This window comes from Magnolia sinica, chromosome 6 (assembly GCF_029962835.1).
Source record: "Magnolia sinica isolate HGM2019 chromosome 6, MsV1, whole genome shotgun sequence".
Taxonomy (NCBI): Eukaryota; Viridiplantae; Streptophyta; class Magnoliopsida; order Magnoliales; family Magnoliaceae; genus Magnolia; species Magnolia sinica.
Genome location: NC_080578.1, coordinates 68,950,558 through 68,960,024, shown reverse-complemented (window position 1 = coordinate 68,960,024; position 9,467 = coordinate 68,950,558).

Here is a 9,467-nt window from a genome sequence, read left to right as displayed (position 1 = left end):
AATGCTGTTGCTTTGGCTTGTCTAAGGTCTCCTTCGACTCGTCTAAGATCCATTCAATTTTTAATTTTTGGGCACGATCAGAAAAAACCGTTCTTCGACTGGTCGAAGTCCCTGCTCGACTGGTTGGGGGCCCTCTTCGATTGGTCGAGCACAAGCTTCGACTGGTCGAGGGTGCTACAAATTAGTCGCTGGACTTCGAGTCGAGCACCCTTCGACTAGTCGATGGTACTTCTTCGACTGGTTGAGCAACCTGCTCGACTGGTCGTGAAACCACCAGAGATATCTGTTTTTTAAGTTTGAATCTTGGACTGGTCGATGATATTCTTAGACTGGTCGAACCTTAGTTTAAACTAGTCGAACCAAGGCTTAGACTAAGCAAACTAAAGCCTAACAAAAGTATATAAATCCATATATTTTTAACATTTCAAAGCACCTAAGTCTAAGGTCTTTCTAAGGTCATTTATACCTGAGAAAACTGGACATTAAAGTGTATAACTTGAATCTTCTACTTGAAGGTGAAGCTTAATCTTCTATTAGAAAAGTAGTAGAACTTGAATACTCTTTAGCTTAAATTATCCATAATTTGAATTTGTTCTTGCACAATCCAATCTTCATGGTTTGTTATTGAAGGTGAACTTTCCATCTTTCTTGAAGGTGAACTTTCCATCTTTCTTGAGATGTTGTCTCATCGAAATTTGACAAACAAAAGTGTGCACAACACTTACAATCAAACAAAAGTGTGCACAACACTTAAAACCTTGGACCTTTTCTATCGAACTAAACATTGAACATTTGACATTCAAGAAAAGCGGTTCTTTAGCTACAACTTCTTTTATGGTGAAGCTAAGTATATATTTGTTTACTTTCTGTATTTGGTTTTTCTGAGATAGCTAGAAAATCTTAGTGTTGGTTTTTCTGAGATATCCAGAAAATCTTAGCGAGGGTTTTTGTTGTGATAGCTGATAAAATTACGATTGTATTAGGTTTTAAGGTGACCTTAAGAAAACCTTATTCATAGTGAAAGCCAAGATTATGTGGAGAGTAATTTTGGGAGTGGAGTAGGTGTAGTTGTTTGAGAACAGTTGTTGACACACCAAACCAGTATAGTTCTTGGTGTTTGTGGCGAATGCTTTTATTATTTTTGTGGTGAATAGTTGTAATTTCATTTCAGTACAAGTGATGAATGATTATAATATTTATTTTATTTACTCTTGCTTAGTTTGGGGTTTTGATTCTAATCACATTCGTGAAATAAGGTTGTCCTACCTAAACTTATTTGGGTGAAGGTTGTCCTATGAATTAGTTTGAATCAACGTTTCATTACTAAGGCAATTGAAATCTCTGATTTATTTATTATTCAGCACTTTATTCGATTATTTGGCACAGTCCTTTTCACCCCCCCCCCCCCCCCCTAGGACTTCCTAAGCTCTCATTTTCATATATCCTCTCTTATACACCACTTGGTTATAGTTTAAGTAAAATTTTATTGTAAGCTCTACACCTTTCTAAACTCTCAGATCCTAGTGTATTAGAAGTCAAGTGTTTCTTGAACGATCATTTTTATTTTTATTTTACTTAAAATCTATTGTATTCGCCCTTTTTTCCTTTACAACTACTCTCCTTAAATCCAACATTAGTGAGACATTGCAATCTCCTTAGTGTTAATTTGGCTTGTTAGTGCATTGATTTGTGCACCTTGTTTCTCAATCATGTGAGCCATGGTGTCCGGGGGTTGGTTAAGCCCTTGGAAGAAGACTAAAGGTACAAGGGGAGGTAGAGTATTAAGGAGCAAAAAACAAATATATGAGGTGCCTTGGTGACTTTAAACCTTCACCCAAATTAAACCTAAACCTTTAAATAATCTTAATCCTAATAGGTAAACTCCTTGTTAATCATCACTTAAGCCTTGAGAGCCTCATTTGAATATACTTAGACTGGTTTTTGAGGTCTTGAGTTGCTAGAAAAACTGCATAATTTTAGCAACCTTCGGTCTGACCAAAATTGGCTAAAATAGGTCAACATGTGACATAAATTCTGGCAATTTGGCTACAATTGAATTCCACATTTGGTCCGACTGAAGACCATGTTTGGTCTGACCGAAGACCACATTCTGTTTGACTGAAGACCACATTCGGTGCGACCCAAAGGTCTACAACTATCTAGTGTCTTTCATATCTAATTCAGTGCGACCAAAGCGCAATTCGGTCTGACTGAAGACTAGCTGTTTTTTCTTATGACCATTAGAACTCATTTCCTTTTTAAAGAAGATTAGGTCTTTATGCATTTTGATAAATTTTTGGTAAAAGCTTAGGTGAATCTCCACTCATATCCCACACCTTAAGCCTCAAATCCTATAAGATCTTATTAATCTTTTTAAGCTTTACTACTCTAATGAGGATTCCAACCTCATTGTTGAAGATGAACCTAATCTCCACCAATTTCTAGAGATTAAACCCACCCTTATTAGAATACCCTTTGTCTAAATCCTCTAGAAGACCATTTGTAACGCCCTAAAAATCGAGGGTCGAGCAGACGCTCAACTCCCAAGTTCTAACGCATACTTATGCAACATAGATAATGATGATTAAATGTTGTCCATTTTTGTGCATTAAACATGAGCGGGATTATACCAAATCAGCATATCATACTCCAGGGATGATTAAATTTAGCAAGTGAAAAACTGTTATAAATATATAAGGCATATAAGTGATTGTAAGTCCCTAGAGTATGAATGTGTCACCAAGTTAAATAATTACATGTATAATTTCAAAATTTACAAAATGATAAAGTGTAATGTTAAACTAGTTCGTATCCTTACGATCCCTATGATGCAACTCTAGGTCTACATAGACCCGCCAGAGAGTTGCATGTAGGAGAATTCCTCGTTCGTAGAAGGCCGGCTCCAACTCGCAATCCTCGCCATCATGTGAAATTACAACAGAGTCTAGTTAGTGTTTTAAAACACCGTCCCAGAGTGAGAGTGAGTGATTAACTCAGTGGAGCTATAAGGCAAAGGTTAACATGTTATCAATTCAGTCAAGCAGTAATGATAAAGCAGTACAACAATCATGTCCTAAGTACTCTTGTTAATGCAAGGATGATATGTATTAATGATGTATGCCCTCGCCTGCACTCCCTCTACGATATTATCTCACGGTCGCGCATGCTAAACTCCCACTGTGCTTAACTCCCACGCCAAAGGCACATACAATGCGGTGCGTGGTCGTGTTAGCCAAGTTCTTAATTAGACCTATTCATACAGCAGATTTGGAAAGCTAAGGTACCTCCCTTTTTATCAATTGCCCAAATGATGATCCATATAGGGTTGTCAATCCTAGTTAATCAAATACGATAAGCAAATTATAGGGCAACGTCACCCCTGATTTAAAAACAGTGGACAGGCAAGTTCAGGTTGCTATGGGAGACTCGTCACCTTGGCGTACGCCTAGTTTATACTCGAGGTCACTACGGGAAGGCTCGTCACCTTAGCGTAGGCCAACAACTTGAATACAGTGTCCCATACCACCATATTCAGTTCACGAGTTTGGTTTACTCACTGGACACTACGGGGAGGCTCGTCACCCCAACATAGGCGGACAACTTGACCACGCTATCCCATACCACCATGCCCAGCTCATGAGTCTTAGCGGATCGTGGTACCAAGGTTAAACGGGCTTTTCAATGGTAAGTGGTACCTTAGATTCAAGCAGTAACATCCGTACATGGTGAAATACATTAGGCCAACTAGGTTATTTAACAGGTCTGATTGGTATGAGCGCACGCTAAATTGATTGACATGGAGCGCATACGCACTCTTTGTGGCCTAACCACTGTCGATAATCACCGTACGACTCGGATTCATTGAACATATTCGTGGTGGCGAAACTGATTCAGCCACTCGATTGGAAGTCGTTGCCGATTGCCTGGACTACATCGTAGCCGCAATCAAACTCCAAAACAATAGCACTCACGTATGGTAGTCATAACGGTATTGAACAAACAATCCAATCATTGCAATTATTTGAGCATTTTATAAAATACATAGTGAACATAACATCATACATATGCATTTCATATCATAAATCACATAGCCAAATTTAAATTACACGAAGGAATTTATTCATATAGCTAAGGCAATTGAGAATCTCATCTCAACACCTTTAATAAATACATTTCATCAAACAATTGTTCATTCATACATTTTATCAAACACTTAGACTACACATATCAACATACACACAATAAATTAGTTATAACATATATTATGGCAATTCCTTTCGCAAAGGAGTTGTCACACATACAACAATCATGTATCCTCAATTCCTAATCATGGAAAGCACAAATCATAATTCCATATTCATTCAAACATTTCAACAAACATATGGAACGCATTATATTCAACATAGTTCATATATATGTGTAATACACGGAAAACACTGTATCTAAGCACATGTGACAGCAATTAAGTCAGTCATAAATCATTAGCTGACATTAAAAGCTTTGAAAACTATAACCTAAATGTTTATAGTCCACACCTTTCGTCGGTATGCCGATTACGAACTCGGCTCGTGCACTATGCCTTTGTCTACGGTACAACAGCTACCTATAACATGAAATAGGTTAGCTATTTCATCGATTTACCTATTTGGATACCTAAAATAGATTAGGGTTAAGATTCCTTACCCAAAAATGGAGTTGAAATTGCTAATATAGCAACACAGAAGAGGGGATTCAGAATGTGGAGTGGTGGGAATGAATCCCAGTAACCAACCACAACTCTCTCTCACTTCTCCTCATCTTCTCCTTCTCTTTTCTCTCTTCTCTCTCCTAGGGTTTAGGAAATTCGTATGGAATGAGAGAGGGGTGGAGTTAAGGCCCTTATATAGGCCCAGAACTAATGTCAATGGCCCTAAGGCCATGGTATACTTAGGTTATAGCCAAAGAGTGGCCGTTTCGGTCCAACGGAGCTCATCTGGAGGTCCATTTCCTGCATACGATCTAGAGAAAGTTCCCTGACAATGGATCTATACCAGGTAAAAGTTTCTGTCCGATCAGATTTGTAGATCGACTGCGGAGGACCAATTTCAGTTCAACGACCATCGTCACTCGATCAGGGCCATAAGTGCACTGACATGTGCAGGAAAATTTTCCTAATCCAAGGGTGTAATTGGGTCAAAATCTGACAGTTTGAAACCTTAAATTTAGCCTGCGAGCGAACAACCCAAATTACTTAAGTGTGAGTTCATTTTCTAAAAATATTCGCATTTCTCACACACTTCGCTCCGGGCTCAAGTTGTGCATTTCGGGCTCAAGTTGTACGTTTCGGGACACTATTTGAACTTGATTTCTGAGATAGTTGCCAAGCCCGGTAAGGCAATCATAACCGTATAGTTTCGCGGTAATCGGACTTTCGACGCATGGTCCAGGTCCGATACGGAGTTTCAGTATGCTCCCGAGAGCAACTAGGTTTTGAGATTGATCATAGGCTTTTAGGTAATGTTGGGTTAGCGTTTCTAATAGTTTTGGGTCTTGCAGTTCGTATAGAAAGTTGTTCAAGCTAATTTACCGATTAATTCAGTTTAGTACTTAATTAAATTTCATTTAATTTCTAAAGGATTTGGTCCTTAGTGATTTGTGCCTGAGGTGGTACTCGGATCTTTGTACGGATTTTTTCGAAACGTTATAATCTACCCCCCTTAAAGAAAAATTTTATCCTCGAAATTAGTATCTTTTCGTACTCCTCAATAATCTGAGGGTAGTTTCGTCTTCTGTTTCTCAAGTAGTCTCTTCCTCAGTGTGATGTGTACACAACACCTTCATAAGCAGGATAACTTTACTGCGCAGTACCTGTTCCTTCCTATCTAGGATACATGTCGATCGTAATACATAAGTAACATCCTCACTCAACTGTACTTACTCCCATTTGATAATGTGGTAAGGATCAAGAACATATTTCTTCATCATCGACAAATGAAATATGTTGTACACGCCGATGAGTGGTGTGGGCAAAGCAAGACGGTACGCTACCACACCCACTCGGTCTAGGATCTAGAATGGGTCAATGAATCTCAGCGTGAGTTTCTCCTTCTTACCAAATCGAAGGACTCCCTTCATCGGGGAAACCTTCAAGAATACATGGTCCCCGACCTCAAACTCTAGGGGTCGCCGCCTCGTATCGGCGTAACTCTTCTGTCTGCTCTGTACTGTAAGAAGTCGACGCCTAATAATGTCGATCTTCTCTGAGGTCACCTGTACTAACTCTGGGCCAATCAACTCTTCTCGCTAACCTCTACCCAAAAATGCAGTGCTCTACATGGACGCCCATACAGTGCTTCGTAGGGGGCCATGCCAATACTCGCTTGAAAGCTGTTGTTATAAGCGAACTCAGTATAAGGAAGACAGTCATCCCAACTGTCCTTGAAATCAAGCACACAAGCTCGCAGCATATCTTCCAACACCTGATTCACCCGTTCCATCTGCCCATCCATCTGTGGGTGGAACGTGGTACTGAACTTCAGTTTCACACTCATTGCTTCCTGGATATGAGTCCAGAAGATAGATGTGAATCGCGTGTCTCGGTCCGACACGATCTCCATAGGAACTCCTTGTGGACGTACTATCTCCTTGATGTACAGCCTGGCCAAATCGTCTGCTGAGTTTGAGACCCTAATTGGGAGGAAATGAGCTGATTTCGTCAATCGGTCCACAATCACCCAAATAGAATCATATTCCTTCCTCATCTTCGGTAACCCTAAGATGAAATCCATAGAAATGAAATCTCATTTCCATTCTGCTATGGGCACGAGCTGAAGTAAACCAGGAGGTCGATGATGTTCTGCCTTGACCTGTTGGCACATGAGGTAATCGGATACATAGTTTGCTATGTGGGCCTTCATGTTATCCCACTAGTACGAGCGCTTCATATCTCGATACATCTTCGTACTACCGGGATGCATTACCATCTTCGAATTGTGGCAGATTCGAGAACTTCCCTTCTCAAGTTATGAAGGTTTAGGACGCATAGGCTGCCACGATAACGTAAACCCCCATCCGTACCAACTCTTCGTTCCGAGTCTTCACTGTCGCTCACATGCTCTCTCATCTTTGCCAATAGTTCATCATCTTTCTGAGCCGCAATAATCCTGTCATTGATGAGTGGCTGCACATGAACGTGTGTGACGCTCTCAAACGGCTCCTCGACCGTAAGCTTGTGGTCTAAGTCTCGGACAAATTCTACCATATTCCATTCCTGTATCATCAGTGGAGCTGCAAATGCTATCGTCTTACTGCGGCTCAATGCATCTGCCACAAGGTTGGCCTTACCAGGATGGTAGGAGACCTCAAACTTGAAGTTCTTCAAGGTTTCCATCCACCGTCGCTGCCTCATATTCAAGTCTCTCTATGTGAATATGTACCTAAGGCTCTTGTGGTCGTAAAAGAGCTCGAACTCCTCTCCATAGAGGTAATGTCTCCAGAACTTTAATGCAAAGATGACGGCCGCTAACTCCAATCATGCATAGGGTATTTTTCCTCGTGTTTCCTCAACTGTCGCGATGCATAGGCAATCGCTCTGTCCTTTTACATCAGAACACAACCCAAACCAATATGAGAGGCATCGGTGTATATCATGTATTTGACCCCCTGCTTTGACAATATTAACACGGGCGCGGATGTCAACTTGTCCTTCAGTTCCTGAAAGGCTGCTTCTGCCTTCTCATTCCAAGCAAACTTAATGTCCTTCCAAGTGAGCTGAGACAACGGCCTAGCTATCTTGGAAAAGTCCCTAATGAATCGGCGATAATAGCCAGTGAGTCCTAGAAAACTCCTCACTTCTGTAACCGAACCGGGCTGCTTTCAGTCCTAAACTGCGGCTACCTTAGCGAGGTCTACCGCTATTCCTTCCTTAGACACCACATGTCCCAGGAACTTGACTTCTTTCCAGAAGTCACACTTCTTGTACTAAGCAAATAACTGGTTCTTCCTGAGAGTATCAAAGACTGCTCGCAGGTGTTCCTCGTGATCCTTTTGACTCTTAAAGTATATCAGGATGTCATCTATAAATACGATGGCAAATCGATACAGATACGGCCGAAACACTTAGTTCATCAGGTCCATGAACACGGCCGGTGCATTTGTGAGTCCAAACGACATCACAAGGAACTTGTAGTGCCCAAAGCTAGTTCTAAACACTGTCTTTTGCACATCTTCATCCCTGACACGCAACTGGTGATACCCTGACTGCAAGTCGATCTTAGTGAAATACTGCGTCCCTTTCAACTGATCGAACAGGTCATCTATAATGGGAAAAGGATACTTATTCTTCACCATCACTTGGTTCAACCTGTGATAATCAATACACAATCGTAGTGACCCATCCTTCTTCTTCATGAACAACACGGGTGCTCCCCAAGGAGATACACTCTGTCATATGAAGCCTGCATCTAACAGATCATTGATCTGTCTCCTCAGTTCCTTCATCTCACACGGAAGCATGCGATACGTCGGTAGAGATATAGGTGTCGCACCAGGCACTAGATCAATGGTAAAATTGATCTCACGCTGAGGAGGTAATCCAAGTATCTTCCTGAACATGTACGCAAAATCTTGAACTACAGGCGTGTTCCCAAGTGTCGGACCACTAACATTCTCTAGCAAGGTAGTATAACAATTAATGCGGTAGTACTAACTAACCTGAACCAGGAATGTAAAGGTCGTGCCCTCAGGTCCATGGGCTGTCACCACCCTAGTATCACAATCGATCTCTGCCTTCATCTCGGTGAGCCAATCCATACCGAGGATCACATCGTAATGACATAGCGGGGCAATAATCAGGTCGACGAGTACTGTTCTGCTCCCTAAGTCTATCGAACAACCCTTACACATCTTGGTAGTGTCTAAAAAAGTCTCTGTGGCGGTAAGGAGTGTCAACTCAACCATAAGACTAGTTCCTAACCCCACGCGCTTGACTGCTACGCATGATATTATAGAGATAGTGGACCCGGTGTCCACCAATAAGAAGACTGGTGTACCTTAAATATGTGCTGTGACTTTGAAAGCCATTGGTGTTGTAACTGCTGTCTCGGATGCCTCAGCTACAAGTGAGTGCACACAAGCCTGTTGGGAATGGTTCAGTTGCAGTGCCATAGGTCACTGTGGTGGCCTAAATCGAGGTGCAGGTGGCCTATAAGAAGGCTATGCAGGTAGTACTGAACGTAGAGGTGGAGCTGAGATAGCTGGTGGCATCTGACGATTAATCTTCTGAGGGGGCATGAAGCCATTGTCCCTCATCCTGGTGAAGCAGTAAGTGTCAGAATGGCCTGACCTCTTGTAGTAGATGCACTATACATCAGGTCACCTCAGCTGTGTCGATGGAGCCGTAAGCTGAGGAGGAGAATCTGCACGTGGCCTCTTGCCGAGGAACGGTCTGCTTGGAAAATCTGATAGAGGCCTAGGAACCATAAGTACAC